This window comes from Pleurodeles waltl, chromosome 2_2, assembly GCF_031143425.1.
Source record: "Pleurodeles waltl isolate 20211129_DDA chromosome 2_2, aPleWal1.hap1.20221129, whole genome shotgun sequence".
Taxonomy (NCBI): Eukaryota; Metazoa; Chordata; class Amphibia; order Caudata; family Salamandridae; genus Pleurodeles; species Pleurodeles waltl.
In genome coordinates this window covers 632,933,728-632,949,775 of record NC_090439.1, presented here as the reverse complement: position 1 = coordinate 632,949,775, position 16,048 = coordinate 632,933,728, and positions in this window count along the sequence as shown.

The following is a 16,048-nucleotide window of genomic DNA, read 5'->3' as shown; positions in this document are numbered from 1 at the left end:
CCCACAGTTGGCTATAAATTACAAAGTCAAAGGCAGCGATTAGATCAACAAAAGCTAGGTGCAATCTCCCTTGTTTCATAGTGGTGTATTTCTCAATCAGCATGCTTAGGTTTAGACTCTGTTCCACAGTACCTACTCCCTCCGGGAACCGTTCCTGTAAGTCCGATAAGACATTCTTGTCCTTGGCCTATTCCTCTAGTCTGTTCAAGGTAATGTGGCCTGCCACTTTTAGCATCACATCTAAGAGAGAGATAGGACGTTAGCAGGATGGACTATGTCTATCTCCCTTTTTGAAAATTGGGACAATATCCCTCCAGGATTTCAGTAGGCCAACTTGACAACACACATTCAAGACTTGAGTAAGCAGTGGCCCCCAAAGGGTTGTGTTGGCTTTAAATAGATATACAGGGATGGAATCCAGGCCCGGCGCCTTGCCGGCTTTGCTTGCTTCCAGGGCAGAAATGGTCTGATCCAAGGTAAGTGCCAACTTGATAGGGAAAGTAACGGGGACAAAAGAATCGCTATCTGACTCAGCATCTACTGTCAGCCCTGACCTGTTAGTAGGATTGGAATAAATATTGGTAAAGTGACTAATCCAGGCTCCCTCACTAATGGCTATTTCAAGGTGTGTGGCGGTATCAGGCTGGAGGTAGGGTGAATTAATTAGCTGCCAAAAAGCTTCAGGGTCTTTGCTCGTGCTTGCTTCATGCAGTTAGTCTCATTGATCCTCTTTTAATACTGTTTTCCTCTGCATTAAAACATGCTTGTAGTTATTCCTAGCCACCCTGACTTCATTTACAGAGCGTGGTCGTTTTTGTAGTGCTAGTTTCAGCGTTCTATGGGCCTTGGTACAATGTTCATCAAATCACCCTCTCGTCCTGCTGTTGCTGCTCTCCCTACCTGTAGTTACTAGTCCCTCCTGAACATCCCCAGCAATCTTTTGGAAGCTCTCAATGATATCCTTGTAGTCAGAGTCAAGATCTAGACAGCTTTCAAAAGCTTGCGTACAACCACAGGCCAACATTTTTAGAAACTCATGAGGATCAATCTTTGACCAGCGCAAGTATACCCGTTAAGTCTGTAAGTGTCCACAGCTCCCACCGCACAATAGTTAGGAAATGGCGCTTGGGATAAAAAAAATCTCTTTATGCCATATCCAAGTCCATGCTCAGGGGGTAATGGTCACTGCATGCAATTATGTGGGTAGTAGAATTTTGTGACCAATATATAATTTATCACTGAGTTTTTCCCATGCCCACTGTACGAAGGTGTAAATGGAATTGGCGGGCAGAAAATCTCATTACAGAATGCAAAGTCAATATTGAATATAAGCTCATTCAATTGTTCCCCACAGGTAGAGTGTGTAAAGTGTGAGTGCCCAGCGTTCCCCCTTTCGCTTAAACCGCAGACCTTTTCTGAAGCCCTAGTGCAAACTTCGGTATTGAAATCTCCCCCCCATAGAAATACCAAGTCCTGGAATGTTTTATTCCTAAGGCCTTCGATATCCATTTTTAGTAGGGTGAAGGCGGTTTGTAACTCACCTTTCAGGATGTTGTTATAGAAGTTAATTAAGGCCAACACCTGTTTTGCTGATGTTTCAACAACAATGTGATGGTAAGGTTGCGGAGCCAGCATAGTTATACTAGCTGCCCTCAGGGTGTTGGAAACATAAGTGCAGCTCCCCCCCTTTGCTCTCCCGGAGTTGGATGATTCCACCAGGGTATGATAGGTTCTGAAACCATTTATGTGGATTGGGTTTATTGCCCATGTTTCTTGTACACAGACTACAGTGAGGCTATTAACAAAATCACACCAGTCTGCTATTTCAACCTTAGATAGTAGACCTGCCACGTTCCAAAATGCTATCCTTGTATTCCCCTCAGGAGCGGTACGTTCCTGAATAAATAGATTGGGACTATCGAGGACGAGGGGGAGGGGGATGTTTTTAGAATCAGCAGTAGGAGAAGCAGTCGAACCAGGATTAGTTATGTGTCATGGAAGGGATAGTATATAAGCTGGGATGTCGGGTGGTGCACTGATTAAGTCATTCTGATCTAGATTAGAAGAAATGTCTTCTAAAAGGTTGCTGAGCCCGGTCCTGCCACACAGAAGGGACTGGGTTACTTAAACTGAAAGAGTGAGTACCCTGGGGTGCTAGTCCTTACATCTAAGGCCATCAGATTATCAACCGAGCTTCTAACCCTAAGTGTCAGCTCAATTGTGTCAAGGCAGGTGACCGGATTTGGCCTTCTAACTGCATCAATTATGTCCTTGATATTATGGAGTAACAGCCCCTCACATGACGGATCCAGTGGATCGCCTTGTTTCTCATAGAATCGCCCCCTTCCCTGTGAGCTGTAAGGTGTAATTTGGGACATTAACCAGTAGAACCGTATTGTTGGAATAAGCCTGATTGGCAGCTGACTACCCAACGTAATTCTGAACTTTATCTTTCATTAATCTAGGCAATTGATGGTGAAGGCTTGGTTTGTTCCCCCTATATACGTATTTGTATGTCGGGCCTGGCAAGAATTCTTGAACCCAACACCTGTAGAAAAGTAGAAATCTTGTCTGGTATGTTACCCCCATTTTTACTTGTGTATCAGTTTGTTTTTGCCTGTCTCACTGGGATCCTGCTAGCCAGGACCCCAGTGCTCATAGTTTGTGGCCTGAATGTGTTCCATGTGTGGTGCCTAACTGTGTCACTGAGGCTCTGCTAACCAGAACCTCAGTGCTTATGCTCTCTCTGTCTTTATAATTGTCACTGCAGGCTAGTGACCATATTTACCAATTCTGATTGGCACACTGGAACACCCTAATAATTCCCTACAATATGGTACCTAGGTACCCAGGGCATTGGGGTTCCAGGAGATCCCTATGGGCTGCAGCATTTCTTTTGCCACCCATAGTGAGCACAGACCATTCTTACACAGGACTGCCACTGCAGCCTGAGTGAAATAACGTCCACGTTATTTCACAGCCATTTTACACTGCACTTAAGTAACTTATAAGTCACCTATATGTCTAACCCTCACTTGGTGAAGGTTAGGTGCAAAGTTACTAAGTGTGAGGGCACCCTGGCACTAGCCAAGGTGCCCCCACATAGTTCAGGACAATTTCCTCGGACTTTGTGATTTCGGGGACACCATTACACGCGTGCACTACATTTCGGTCAAAACCTATATGTAGCTTCACAATGGTAACTCCGAATATGGCCATGTAACATGTCTAAGATCATGGAATTGCCCCCTCATGCCAAATCTGGTATTGGGGTGCCAATCCCATGCATCTCCGGGGCTCCAGCATGGACCCAGGGTACTGCCAAACCAGCTCTCTGGGGTTTTCACTGCAGCTATCGCTGCTGCCAACCCACAGACAGGCTTCTGCCCTCCTGGGTTCTGGGCAGCCCAGTTCCAGGAAGGCAGAACCAAGGATTTCCTCTGAGAGAAGGTGTTACACCCTCTCCCTTTGGAAATAGGTGTTAAGGGCCTGAGAGGAGTAGCTTCTCCAGGCCTCTGGAAATGCTTTGAAGGGCACAGATGGTGCCCTCCTTGCATAAACCAGTCTATACCGGTTCAGGAAACCCCCAGCCCCTTCTCTGGCGTGAAACTGGACAAAGGAAAAGGGAGTGACCACTCCTCTGTCCATCATCACCCCAGGGGTGGTGCCCAGAGCTCCTCCAGTGTGTCCCAGACCTCTGCCATCTTGAATCCGGAGGTGTGAGGGCACAATGGAGGCCTCTGAGTGGCCAGTGCCAGCAGGTGACGTCAGAGACCCCTCCTGATAGGTGCTTACCTGACTAGGTGGCCAATCCTCCTCTGAGGGCTATTTAGGGTCTCTCCTGTGGGTTTCTCATCAGATAACGAATGCAAGAGCTCACCAGAGTTCCTCTGCATCTCCCTCTTTGACTTCTGCCAAGGACCGACCGCTCGAGGACGCCTGCAAAATGGCATCAAAGTAGCAAGAAGACTACCAGCAACATTGTAGCGCCTAATCCTGCTGGCTTTCGCAACAGTTTCATGGTGGTGCATGCTCTGAGAGCTGTCTGCCTTCACCCTGCACTGGAAGCCAAGAAGAAATCTCCAGTGGGTCGACGGAATCTTCCCCCTGCTACCACAGGCACCAAACTTCTGCTTCACCGGTCCTCTGGGTCCCCTCTCATCTTGAAGAGCGTGGTCCCTGGAGCACATGAGCTGGATCCAAGTGACTCTGGGGGTTATTACAACTTTGGAGGAGGTGTTAATCCGTCCCAAAAGTGACGGATATACCACCAGCCGTATTACGAGTTCTATAGGATATAATGGACTTGTAATACGGCTGGTGGTATATCCGTCACTTTACCGTCACTTTTGGGACGGATTAACACCTCCTCTAAAGTTGTAATAACCCCCTCTGACAGTTCAGTGGTCCCTCTCTCTGAATTTGATGGAGATAAGTCCTTGCCTCCCCACGTCACACAGTAATCATGTGTACTGCGTGAACTGCAGCTGCTAGGGCTTCTCTGCACAGCCCAGGTCCCCAGCACTCTGTTCTGCATTGCTCAACTTGCTGAGCTGACCACCGGCTTCGTGGGACCCTCCTTTGTAGTGTTGAGATGACTGCAGTGCATCTTCTGTGCAACGGAGAAGTTCCTGGCCTCTTCCGTTGTTGCAGAATCTTCAGCTTCATCCACCCAGAGGCAGCCATTTTGCACCTTCATCCGGGGTTCAGTGGGCTCCTTCCCCCCCCGGACACTTTTGTGACTTTTGGACTTGGTTTCCTTCCTTTATTGGTCCTCAGGTCCAGGAATCCGTCTTCAGTGCTTTGCAGTCAGTTGTTGTCTTTGCAGAATCTCCTATCACGACTTTAGTGTGTTTCTGGGGAAGTAGGGTAACTTTACTCCTACTTTTCAGGGTCTTGGGGTGGGGTATCTTGGACACCCTTAGTGTTTTCTTACATTCCCAGCGACCCTTTACACACTACACTAGGCCTGGGGTCCCTAAGTGGTTCGCATTCCACTTATTTAGTATATGGTTTGTGTTGCCCCCTAGGCCTATTGCACCCTAATGTATTCTACAGTGTTTGCACTACTTTTCTAACTGTTTACTTACCTGATTTTGGTTTGTGCGTATATTTTGTGTATTTTACTTACCTCCTAAGGGAGTATATACTCTGAGATATTTTTGGCACATTGTCAATAAAATAAAGTACCTTTATTTTTAGTAACTCTGAGTATTGTGATTCTTATGATATAGCGCTATATGATATAAGTGGTATAGTAGGAGCTTTGCATGTCTCCTAGTTCAGCCTAAGCTGCTCTGCTATAGCTACCTCTATCAGCCTAAGTTGCTAGAACACTACTAATCTACTAATAAGGGATAACAGGACCTGGCTCAAGGTGTAAGTACCATCAGGTACCCACTATAAGCCAGGTCGGCGTCCTACACCGCCCGATGTAGGATGATCAGTGCTGGGCACCCGGTTGACAGCAATGGGGGGAGGGGCACAGTTGTAAATCTTGTTACCAGAGTTTGAAGGCAATTGGGATGGAAGTATTGAGGACCCTGGAGGATTCAGTGTGGTACTACCGTTGTGATCCCTGCTGGGTGTCATGTCTGCGGGTGTTAGCTGTTTGACCATTATAATTAAGGATTTAACCATAGATTTGAGCTCAGATATGTCGTCTTGTAGATCTTTTATACATGAGATGTACTGAGCATTAGGCAGGTCTGGGCTTGTGACTGTTGCTCCTGTGTCTGCTTTCCACCCATTAATACTCTTGGGTCAGGATCATCATGTGATATATCAATTAAGGGGCTGAAGCAGTTGGTGCAATGAAGGGCCTCGCTTCCATTAGGTGGAGGAGCACTCACTGGTGACAATGGTAAATGAGTATTATTATTTCTTGCTTTGCCCTGCCTTGTGAAGTTAAAATATTTTTTTAACATCTCTGGGATTTTCCTGCTGCCCTCCCTTGGCCTTACTGGGGAAGCTTCATTGTGAATGGATTTAGGGGCTCTATCTGGAGAGGAGGTCAAAATATCCTCAAAGTCAACTAGGAGGTTGTCTATCCTGTCCATTACACAGTTGCTTGCTGCATGCTTCTGGCATTTGTGTTTTTTACTGTGTGCCACCCCAGCCACACCCTTGTTTGCTTTACTTTTACTCATCATAGTTACTTATACCTGAGGATGATCCCGTAGGGATAGTATAAAACAGTATGACAGTACCCAAAGTCTATCAAAGTCTGTTTGAAGATGAATGTTAAGTGGGTGGCCCAGCTCCTTCGGGCTCCAACGGGTGTGGACATGCCTGCCCGTGCCCCATATGATTCCTGTGCTGCGGTGGGTCCCGACTCACTTTATAATGCTCGTTGGTCTGGTCAAGTGGGAGCAGGTGCAGAGGGAAATGGGGGGCCACAAAGCAGTGTGGGATACGTAGTCCCACTTGGAAGTCTCTGCAGTGTGCCCCCACACGCTTGATAGCGCTCGTTTGTCTTGTCAAGTGGGTGCACGAGCAGAGGAAAATGGTCACCTCCTGGGCCTTCAAAGCAGTGTGGGATATGAAGTTCCACTTGGAAGTCTCAAGTGTGTCCCTGTGCTGCTGTCTGCCCCCACGTGCTTTATAGCGCTCGTTGGTCTGGTCAAGAGGGTGCAGGTGCAAAGGAAAATGGTCGCCTCCTAGAGCCACAAAGCAGTGTGGGCTATGTAGTCCCACTTGGAAGTCTCTAGCACGTCCCGTGCTGGGGTGTGCCCCCACGGACTTTATAGCACTCGTTGGTCTGGTCAAGTGGGTGCAGGTGCAGAGGAAAATAGTCACCTCCTGGGGTCACAAAGCAGTGTGGGATATATAGTCCCACTTGGAAGTCTCAATCGCGTCCAGTTATCCCTTATTCGTGTAGTGTAGGAGTGTCTAGAAGCCAGGCTCTCTCCCAGGTGGAGACAAAGACAGCGCTATCATATAGATATGCTGCACTACAGGGTCACCAACCTCTTAAAAGTGCCAGGTGCATTCTTCAAACCAAAGGGCGTAAAAGTGAATTGATAATGTCCTCCAATGGTTGATAATGCAGTTTTTGGTTTTGAATCCTGGGACAATTTGATCCGCCAATACCTTGCAGCCAAGTCAAAGGTTCGTAGATTCTTGGCAGATGCTAGTTTATCTGTTAGCTCATCTGGCCTGGGTATAGGGTGAGCATCAGTCTTAGTGACTGTGTTGAGCCCCCTATTATCTACACAGAACCACATCTTGATAGTGCTCAATCACTCCTAAGTCAAGCATCTTCTGCACCTCTGCTTTGAAGCAATCTCTTACATGATCAGGCTGCCTGTAGATTTTACTCTTAACAGGCAAACTATCTCCTGTGTCAATGGTGTGTTCACACCATGTAGACTGACCAGGTGTTAGAGAAAACATTTCAGAGAACTGGCTTAGGAGGTTCCTGTGGTCTTCCTTCTGAGATTCAGTAAGTCACTTTTCTAGGACTACTCCATCCACTGAGCCATCAGCTACAGTATCGGAAAAGAGATCAGGGAGAGTGCCACTCTCTTCCTGCTGTCCCTCATCGATGACCATGAGCAAGGTTAAGTCAGCCCTGTCGTAGTAGGGCTTTAGGTGGTTCGCATGAAGTACTCTGAGAGGACTTCTTGGAGTGCTAAGGTCAACTAAATAAGTGACCTCACCCAGTTTCTCCACTATGATGTGTGGTCCACTCCATTTATCTTGGCGTGCCCTTGGTGCCTCAGGCTCCAGGACCCAATAAGGTCACTGCACCACCATGGAACACCTTTACTTCCTGGTCCACTTCAACTACAACTCCTCCATCCACGGCACCCTGGTGTACAGGCCACCCGGCCCCCACCCAGCTTTCATAAATGACGTCATAGACATTGCTATCCCCCAGGCCCTGGTGTCAGTCAACTACCTCCTCCTCTGCAACCTAAACTTCCATCTCGAGGACCACTCTGACCCAAACACCACCACTCTACTTGACAAGACAGTTGGTCTCCACACCTACACACATCGCAGGACACACATTGTACCCCATCTTCACCTCATGCAGCCAGATCACCATCAACACCTTCTCCACCCCAGACTGGACCAACCTCCGCTGCATACACTTCACAATCACCGCACCCAGCAGTCTCACCCACACCTCCAGGACACCCCACAGGAAATGGAATGAAATCACCAACAAGCAACTCACCTCATCGCTTACAAAATCCCTCCCTCCCCTTCTGATGACGCCAACACAGCAGCATTCAATCTCAATGCATGGATCACTGAATGCGACAACTCTCTTCCCCCTCTCCAGCTGACATCAGCCAAACGCGTACCTAAGAAGACCAGCTGGTTCACCACCAAACTCCAAGAATCAAAGCGTACCCGCAGATGTTTAGAGAAAATGGAGTAACAACCAATCAAGTGAAGACCTGGCCTCTTTCAGAGCCGTAACCACTGCCCACCGATGAAAAATCAAGAAATCAAGGATGGACGCACTCCGGGAGCGCATCAACTCCTACGCACACAAGTCATCAAGGAGTTCACATATCCCCTCTTTGAAGCTACCAGCATCTCAGCAGGACCTCTGCGACAAACTCACCTCCTTTTTCCAACACAAGATCCAGTGCATCTATGACAGCTTCCTGTCACTGGGCACCAGAACTGGCAACAACGCACCCAGACCATCCTCAACTGGTCCATGCTCACCACAGAGGAAACAGTCAATATCATGCCCCCACTCCGGAGCCCCCTCGGACTCCTACCAGCACCACATATACATCAGATCCAGCGTATCCATCATCCCCGAGCTTTGTAACACAATCAACTGCTCCATCAGCACGGGCACCTTCCCTGAGGAGTGGAAACACGCTGAAATATGCCTGCTCTTGAAGAAATCTTCGGCAGACCCATCATGAATAAAGAATTTCCAGCCCATCTGCTGCTACCCTATCCCGCCAAAGTACTAGAGAAAGCAATCAACGCACAACTACGGAATCTCATCGAGGCCAACAACTCCCTGGACAGCTCCCAGTCCGGCTTCAGCAGCAATCACGGCACAGAGACAGCACACCTGCCAGCCACCAACGACATCCGATTACTCATAGACTGCGGCCACACCGCAGCACTCATACTCCTCAACCTCTCAGCAGCTTGCAACACAGTGTCCCACAGCACTCTGCGCACCAGACTCCACAAAATAGGAATCCACGGAAAAGCCCTGGAATGGATCCACTTCTTCCTCTCTGGGAGGATGCAGAGGGTCAGACTCCCTCCCTACATCTCCAGACCCACAGGAGTCAACTGCGGAGTCCCCCAATGATCCTCACTGATTCCACACTGTTCAACGTATACATGGCCCCTCTTGATGCCATGGTCAGAAGCCATGGTATAAACATCAGCGAAGACCCGGAAACAGCCAAAATGAACTTTCACACAGGAATGGAAGCCGTCGCCACCTGGATGAGAGAAAGCTGCCTCAAGCTCACCTCTGACAAGACGGAGCTCATCATCTTTGGAAATGCCACCTCAGCTTGGGACGACTCCTGGTGGCCCACATCCCTCAGCACCGACCGAGCATGCCCACAACTTAGGAATCATCCTCAACTCCTCCCTATTCATGACCCACCAGGTAAACTCTGCCACCTCCTCCTGCTAGCACACACTCCGTAAACTCTGGAAGATCTTCAGATGCATCCGAGTAGACTGTTGCAGGACAGTCACCCACGCCTTAGTCATGAGCAATCTCGACTACGGCAATGCCCTCTACACCAGTACCCCAACTAGGAACAGCAAAAAAATTAAATTAATCCAGAACCCCACCACCAGACTCATTCTGGTCCTTCCTCATAGAGAACACATCTCCCAACTCCTGAGGACTCTCCACTGGCTACCGGTTGAGGAGCGAATCACTTTCAAGCTTCTCACCTACACGTACAAGGCCATACATAATGCAGGACCAGACTATCTGAACTACCGCAACTCCTTCCACATGCCCGCCAGATCCCTCTGCTCCCCCCAGATGGCCCTGGCCACCATCCCTCGCATCCGCAAAACCACAGCCGGAGGACGATCTTCTATCTACACTGCAGCGAAGAGCTGGAACAACCTCCCCCTGTACCTCAGACAAAGCCCATTGCTCACCATCTTCAGGAAGAACCTCAAGACGTGGCTCTTCAGATGAGGAAGTGCCTTGAGACCCTCACGGATGAGTAGCCGCACTTTACAAATATTGATTGATTGATTTATTGATTGACCCACACTTTCTGCCCTGGTTGGTACACTGTCAGGACAGCCTTCTGGTCATGCCATTGATTCTGAAATTCTTGGCTTGCCTGAAGGTTCTTAGTGGCCGTCTTCATGTACCCAGCCATTCTGGATCTTAGGCCAAGTACATAATCCACTATGGGGGTCATTCTGACCCCGGCGGGCGGCAGTTGCCGCCCGCCTGGCGGGAACCGCCATTTGGCCGCATCGCGGTCAAAAGACCGCTGGTGCCATTCCGACCTTCCCGCTGGGCCGGCAGGCGCTAACATTGTTAGCGCCCGCGGGCCCAGCGGGAAGGGGGCCTGCAACACTGAAGCCGGCTCCGAATGGAGCCGGCGGTGTTGCAGGTGTGCGACGGGTGCAGTTGCACCCGTCGCGCTTTTCACTGTCTGCTTGGCAGACAGTGAAAAGCAGGCTGGGGCCCTGTTAGGGGGCCCCTGCACTGCCCATGCCAGTGGCATGGGCAGTGCAGGGGCCCCTAGACACCCGTTACCGCCAGCCTCTTCCTGGCGGTGTAAACCGCCAGAAACAGGCTGGCGGTAAGGGGGTCGGAATCCCAATGGCGGTGCTGCTTGCAGCGCCGCCATGGCGGATTCGCCCAGCCGGAGGAAATCCGGCGGGAAACCGCCAGACCCGGTTTTCTGACCGCGGCTTTACCGCCGCGGTCAGAATGGGCAGGGAAGCACCGCCAGCCTGTTGGCAGTGCCTCCGTCATTTTAGCCCTGGCGGTCTCGGACCGCCAGGGTTAGAATGACCCCCTATATCTTGTTTAGGGGGCTTCAGGGGCTGCTCCCAAACTTCATTGACAAGTGCTAGTGGACCCCTAACAGGGTGACCAAAGAGGATTTTAAAGAGGCTGTAGCCCACTCCTTTTTGGGGTACCTCCCTGTAGGCAAAGAGGAGGCATGGTAACAGGGCATCCCATCTCCTCCTGAGTTTTTCAGAGAGGTCCATTATCATCCCTTTCAGTGTTTTGTTAAAAAGCTCAACCAACCCATTTGTCTGGGGATGGTAAGGTGTAATGAATTTATAGGTTACACCACACTCCTTCTACATTGCTTTCAAGTATGCAGACATGAAGTTGCTACCCCTGTCTGATACAACCTCCTTTGGGAAACCCACCCTGGAAAAGATTCCCAGTAGGACTTTGGCCACTGCAAGAGCTGTAGTGGTTCTAAGAAGTATGGTTTCTGGATACCTGGTGGCAAGGTCCACCACCACCAGAATAAATATGTTTCTCGAAACTGTGGGAGGGTCAAGGGGGCCAACAATATCAACCTCTACCCTTTCAAAGGGTACCCCAACCAGTGGAAGTGAGATAAGGGGGCCTTTGGAGTGCCACCTGTCTTGCCACTGGCTTGACAAGTGATGCAGGAGCGACAAAACTCCTTGGTATCTTCTGACATGTGACCAGTCTGTCCCAGGTCTTACTTTGCCCCAGATGCCCAGCAAGGGGAATATCTTGTGCGAAGGTCAGCAAAAAGTCTCTGTATTGCAGAGGGATGACCAATCTCCTGGTGGCATCAGGTTAGGGATCCCAAGAGATTGTTCTCCCAGTACACCCTGTGGGTGCCACTGACAGCTTGTTGTCTCAAACCCTCAAGTGTCGGACAAGTCTGTTGAGCCACACTTAACCCCTTCCTGGGAGGCCCCTCTGACCCTTAGAGTTCAGCTGTGTCAGCATGAAGTTCTCAGGTGTAGGTTCTGTCCAGGGTGTTGACTCCTCCTCCTCAAAAGGGGAATCATTAGTGGAGGGAGGGATAGTGGATAACATTTTACCCTTTCTTCCCCAGCCTTTGGGAAGCTCTTGGTCTATAGGTTCAGAATCCAAGTTTCCCTGTCCTCTTTGCGTCTTGACCTGAGCCCCGGTTAAAACAAAGATATGCACAGGAGTGCCCAGTATGGCTGCATGGGGCTCCAACTCCAATTCATATCAAGCTGAAGTCTCCAAGTTTTTCCCTAGGAGACACTCTATGGGTAGGTCTGTGGATACCACAAAGGGGGTCATTATGACCTCGTCGGTCTTGTAAAAAGACCGCAGAGGCCGTGGAAGACAGAATACCGCCATTGCCGGCGGTATTCCTGGCTCCCTATTATGACATTTCCGCTGGGCCAGCGGACGGTAACAGTGTTACCATCCGCTGGCCCAGCGGAAATGTCACATCAACATTGCCTCCGGCTTGTAATAGAGCCGGCGGCAATGCTGATGTGCAGCGGGTGCAGTAGCACCCGTCGCGCATTTCATTGGCCGCAATGCGCGACGGGGCTAAGCCTGGGGGCCCCTGCACTGCCCATGCCAAGTGCATGGGCAGTGCAGGGATCCCCAGGGGCACCCCAAGTCCCCTTACCACCAGCCTTTCAATGGCGGTGTGCACCACAGGCTGGAGGTCGGGGACTCATAATCCCCAGGGGATTATGACCGCCAGGCAGAATCCTGGCGGGATATTGGAGGGGCCAGCGGTATGGCCGTGGCAATTCCGCCACGGTCATAATTGCTGGCTGTACACCGCCAGCCTGTTGGCGGTGTTACTGCCACCTTACCGCCGGCCGCCAGGGTCGTAATGACCCCCAAAGTTTTTAGGACCAGTACCCCCCCTCCCAGCTGAGATCAACAACTGCCATGGGGTGGCTTACAGTGTTGTTATGGGCATCAGTCACTTGGTACTGATGACCAAGTAGGTGTTTCTTAGGGGCCATCAGTTTTCCAGTCACCTTGGTGACACTGGCACAGGTGTCCCTGTAGGCCTCAACCTGAACACCATTTATTAGGGGTTGTTACTTCTACTTATCCATATTAAGGGGACAAGCAACAAGATTGGCAAGGTCAATGCCACTATCAGAGACTAAAACAGCCTCAGTGGTTTCCCTAACTAAACCAACCCCCACTACATTTCCCTGAGTGAGCCCTGCTACACCTGTGAACAGACTATTTGTAGTATTAGTTTTCCCACCACTACTGCTACTGCAAGGAGTACTAGTTGTAGCAGTGGGGGTAGTAATGTGATGGTGGGAGGTTTGGTGCTTTCCTGAGGGAAAAATCTGTCTCCTGCCTTATGGCCTTTGTTTCTACAAATATAGAACCAAGGCTTTTTATTCTGATGGTTTTCAGAAGAGGATTTAGACCCACCTCCAAAAGAGTTTTGTTGGTCTGATGAAGACTCTTTGTTTTTATCTTTGTCTCCACCTTTGTCATATGACTTACCATCCTTCTTCTTGTCTTTGTCACCCCCTGTATGAGCTTTTCTGCTCACCCTTGGTATGACTCTTTTGTCTGCCTTCTTTCCCAATTCTTGGGGAGAAGTCAGATCTGAGTCTACCAAGTATTGGTTCAAGTCAGACACACAATTATTCAAAACATGCTCTCTCAGTAACAGACTGTACAAGCCCTCATAGTCAGACACTTTGCTGCCATGTAACCAGCCTTTTAAAGCTTTCACAGAACAGTCCACAAAGTCAACCCAATCCTGTGAGGCATCCTTTCTGGTCTCCCTGAATTTGATACTACATTGCTCAGTGGTAAGACAAAACCTTCTAAGAGAGCTGTTTTCAGAATACTGTAGTTGTCTGCATCCTCTTCTCTGACAGTGAGAAGTCTATCCCTTCCCTTGTCAGAGAAGGACAACCAGAGAATAGCAGCCCACTGCCTTTGGGGGACCCACAGAGATTTACATGCCTGCTCAAGTGCAGCAAAACACTTGTAGATGTCATCCTCCACCTTGTATGAGGGAACAATTTTGTGCAGGTTTCTGGAATCAATGGAGTCCTCTCTGACTCTATAATTCCTGAAGGTATTGCTGTTGCCACCATGGGGTGCTAACCCCAACCCCTGCCTTTCCCTCTCCACTGCCAAATCCTCCCTATCTAGGGATAGCTGTTGCTGCTGCAGCCTCAGCCTGGCCTCCTCCAGTCTCAGGTTTCCGAACTCTCTATCTATAGAGTCATCGCCTGGAGTTGTGCAGTGTGACCCCTCAGACACTGAGGTGATATGGGGATGGGCAGAGGTGGGTCTTTGTGACCCTAGTTACCTGTCCTCTGGGTGTAAAGGGAGCCCTACTTGAGTGACTTCCCCTCCCACTACCAGCTACACTAGTTTGTCTACTAGGTGCAAGATCCTTTGAAGGACTCTCCCTTGAACCTGGAAGATTATCTTCTAATTCAAGGGGTTTAGATTCTCCCTCCTCCACCTCCTCGTGGCTACCAGCACGTTCTTGGTCATCCTGGAGAAGGAGGCTCAAAATGAAATTCTTTTTGGGATTCTTCCCCATGTCTAGTTTCCTGTCTGAACAAAGCCCCATCAATTCCCGGAAGGTCATGCCCTCCTAGAGAGAGTCTATGACCTCGAACTAGGTCCAGCTGCAGACATGGTGTATGTGTTAGGGTGATGTAGGGTGTAACTAACCTACCTAACCTCTATTCTCTCAAAAAGGAAGGTAGGAGACTAGATTCCTGTACTAGGTAATATGTATATCTCTATGTATAGAGTAACTTTCCTGTGGAAAGCACCAGGTGACAGAGAGATAAGGCAACTACGAGTACTTATCCCACCGCTGCACCACTAATGTAGGAGGCTGGCCTGGTTTGTAGTGGGTTCCTATGGTACTTACACCTTATACCAGGTCCAGTTATCCCTTATCAGTGAAGTTTAGGCAGTGTCTAGAAGCCAGGCTCTCTAGAGGTAGCTGTGGAAAAGCAGCCAAGGCTTCTCTAGGAGACATGCTCATTCGATACCACTGTAGTCACACAGTACTCACACACATGAAAGAAAATACTCAGTGTTACAAAAATAAAGGTACTTTATTTTGGTGACACAAATACCAAAAATACCATAGAGACTATGGGGGTCATTCCGACCCTGGCGGTAAAACCCGCCAGGGCCGTGAACGACGGAAAGCACCGCCAACAGGCTGGCGGTGCTTTCCTGCCCATTCTGACCGCAGCGGTAAAGCCGCGGTCAGAAAAGGGGAACCAGCGGTTTCCCGCCGGATTTCCCCATGGGGATTCCGACCCCCTTCCCGCCAGCCTGTTTCTGGCGGTTTTTACCGCCAGGAACAGGATGGCGGGAACGGGTGTCGTGGGGCCCCTGGGGGCCCCTGCACTGCCCATGCCACTGGCATGGGCAGTGCAGGGGCCCCCTAACAGGGCCCCAGCATGATTTTCACTGTCTGCATAGCAGACAGTGAAAATCGCGACGGGTGCAACTGCACCCGTCGCACCCCTGCAACACCGCCGGCTCCATTTGGAGCCGGCTTCTGTGTTGCAGGGCCTTTCCTGCTGGGCCGGCGGGCGCTCCCTTGGCGGGCGCCCGCCGGCCCAGCGGGAAAGTCTGAATGGCCCCAGCGGTCTTTTGACCGCGGAGCGGCCAAATGGCGGCGTAAGTTTGGCGGGTGGCAACCGCCGCCCGCCAAACTTGGAATGACCACCTATATTCCCTTAGGAGGTAATACACAAATTATATACACTAGTATGCAGAAATAGGCATAAAAACAGAAAACAATGCAATCAATGAAAATCACAATAGTTAGAAATGGACCTGGGGGAGCACAAACCATTTACTAAGAAAGTGGAATGCAAAAGTCGGTCTCCCACTTAGGCAAGTGTAGTGTGCAGAGGGGAGCTGGGTGTACTAGAAAACCCCAAAGGTAAGCACCAGAACCCATCCCAGTGCCCAGGAAAGCAGGAGTAAAGCACATTAACTTTCCCATGACATATACAGAAATATAAAGAAGGATTATACAAGAACCAGAAGAGACTGCTATACACCAACAGTTAATTCCTGGACTTGAGGACCTGTGGAAGAAGGGAA